Raw genomic sequence first — 3,258 nt, 5'->3', positions numbered from 1 at the left:
AGACTTCAAATTATTGTTATATCTTCTTTTTTTTCAGATGACTTTGTTGACAATATTAGGTATTTGAACGATCTTATGTAACAGTAATAACGAATGTTCACTTTTATATGAATCATTTTCTTTTTTCCAAGTTCTGTCTTTTGTCTTGAAAATAAAAATGTAAATATGTACTCAAATAGTCTTGGTGACCTGAACATGAGAAAAATATATGCACTGATATAAGATCTGATATAAGAACATAGATCGTCTGAATCGGAGAAAATATTCTTGGATCCGGATGGTGATGGCTTTTTTTTTTTTTTTTACAAAAATGAAATCTTCTCATTTTATCATTAAAGGTAATATATTTTAAACAAGAATCATAATTTTAATCTAACCTAATTATAGGAACAGTGATCATTTCTTCTTTCTTATCTGACACATTTTGCAATTTGCTTACAGAGAGACCAGGTGTCCTATAAATGTGAAGATATGAGAACGATGTTTTAAGGGATGCTAAGAAGTAATAACCACATAAAGAATACCGAGTAAGTTACCAAGAATAATAGTGTTTCGAAAAAAAGAACATTATATAGAATTTATTTAGAAAAAAGGGCAATACCAATAAAAAAATCAAATGGAACTTTTACGGCGAAAGAAAAAAAAACAACAATTGAGATTCTTATAAATGAGGTAGTATATACCTATACTTATGTTTCTTTAAATTGTATGTGTCAGTATTTGTTTGCTTTTTGATAAGTGTACGTATGCCATGCAGGTATAACAATACCGATATATCTCTACTAAGGTCTAATGCAGATGAAAAGTCCAAGGTTATATTTCCTCAACAAAGCCCAAAGAAGACTAGTTCATAAACCCACAGAGCAGAAAGAATCATACTGACGTCATTCAAAAGTACCACGGTTGTTTAGGGACATCTAAAGAAACAAATGACATTCAATCTTATTTGATATTCAGCAAATTGTAATCTAGCAGGGTCAGAAGACTTTTAACGCTACAAATAATTATGAAACTGTTTCGTATGATCATAATAGCTATATGTTGATGAATCCTCTTAAATATTTTTTTTTCTGGAGCTTTTGCCGCAAAATAAAAGAGAAATGAAGATAATAATACATTTTGTAAGCATATATATGTATTGTTTCTTTTAAATGAATGTAAAGGTTAGTATTTGTATTTTAATTAGCGTACTTACGTTTTGCAGGCATGAGTCTACCAAATTGTCATTACAAATGCCCAAATCAGGCGGAAATTTAAGACCACTCAATGACATGTTTTCGTGATACATTATATTCAAAACTTGTCTAATTTGCTCGAGTGTCGTGTGCCCCCATTCAAGCCAACCCTTCCAATAAGAAACAACCATTTGTTTTAGCTGATGTTTACTTGTTTGTTAGAGATTTAAAGATATATTGAAACTATCATAATAGAGTAGTTTTGCAAAGTTTTTTTAAATTTTATTTTTTATTTATTGTATTTTAGAAGGAACCAAATTTAAGAGAATGTAGTTATTACTTTAGAAGATGTAGTTCTATATAGCTGAAATTTACTAGTACTTTTATATATAAATATGTAATTATGTAATATTATTTCAAATCAGACTAACTGATCTACCAAAAACAAATACATTTTCTTTAAAGGTACTTGTAATTAATGGTAAATGAATAATAAAAAAACTGTTTCTATGATAAAACTGTTTTGTGATTAAACATCAATTTTGTTTTCATATTACCTGTAATTTTTGTTTCGTTTCATGATACTGTGCGTTGTGAAAATGAAGGATCACGCTTTTTTAAAAGGGGAGATTATTAGAAATTATTGAAAACATTAGGAAATATTAAAAAACCTTTTTCTCAACAACTATTTTGTGAAGAAAGCTGAAACTTGTGTGAAAGCATCCTCCACTACTGTAGATTCAAAGTTTTGAAAATCATGACCCCCAGGGTAGAATGGGCCCACAATAGGGGGCGGGGCTTAAAGTCAACAGTTTACATAAAAATATAAAGTAAATATTTAAAAAAAAAAAATTCTCAGAAAATAATAAGCAAAAAAAGCTAAAATGTATGTGCAAGTTTTCTTAGGAAGTGAAGTGTAGATTCAAAGTTATGAACATTATGACCTCCGGGATAGGATGAATGGGGGGGGGGGGGTCGAAATTTTGCAAAAAAATATACAGAGTAATTTTTTAAAAATCTTCTTCTCAGATTCTTATCAGCAAGGAAAGTTGAAACTTGTGTGGAATCATCCTCAGGTATTGCATATTCAAAGTTCTCGGGTGAAAATTTTTCAAAGAAACATATAGAGTAAATCTTCTCAAAATCTAATCAGATAAGAAAGTTGAAACTTCTGTGGAAGCATTCTTAGATTCTCAGGTTGTGTAGATTCAAAGTTGTGAAAATGATGACCCCAAAGGGTAGGATGGGACCACAATTTGGAGGGGGATCGAAATTTTACATAGAAATATATGGAGTAAATCTTTAAAAAAAATTCTCGGAAACTAATACGCTAGGAAATATGAAACATTTGTCAAAGCATCTTCATTTTGTGTAGATTCAAAATTGTGAAAATCATGACCCCCGGGAGAAGGGTGGGGCCACAATGGGGGGATCGTTTTCATAGGAATATATAGTGTACATCTTTGAAAATATTCTTCTCTGAAACTTATAAGCAAGGAAATGTGAAACTTGTGTTGAAGGATCCTCATATACTGTTCAAAGTATTGATAATCACACTGGGGGTCGATTTTTTTTACATATTAATACAGTGTATTTTGAGTAAATCTTTCAAAAAATCTTTTCTGAAACTTATAAGCCAGGTGTTTCTGTTAGATTACTTAATTTTTTTTCTCATTACCCCAGTTATTCTAGTCATATCTATACAAAATTGTATTTAGATATTGACTATCAGTGTATTTTTATGCAATTATTTGTTGTGGTTCTTTTTTTAAATTTATAAAACTCTTACTAAACGCATATATTTAAAAAATGAAACATGTCCATTATATATCGTCAGTAAATTAAAAGTTGTTTTATTATTATGAAATAGATAAAATTGCTCAAAATATCACGATACTAGTAATGGTTAGATAATAGTGGTTACCACATTAGGAGACTTTAAAAACATAACTCAAAGAGAATGATAACCATTTGGCTCTTGAAATGAGTTAAACTATTTTTTAAGTTAACAAAATAGATTTTGAATTTTAAAAAATAACAAACTTCTACAAAATATGCATTACTAGGTTGGATTCAATCAAAG

The sequence above is a fragment of the Magallana gigas genome, chromosome 1, assembly GCF_963853765.1.
Source record: "Magallana gigas chromosome 1, xbMagGiga1.1, whole genome shotgun sequence".
Lineage (NCBI taxonomy): Eukaryota > Metazoa > Mollusca > Bivalvia > Ostreida > Ostreidae > Magallana > Magallana gigas.
The sequence above is the reverse complement of the archived record's forward strand: the minus strand, read 5'-3'. Positions refer to the sequence as shown.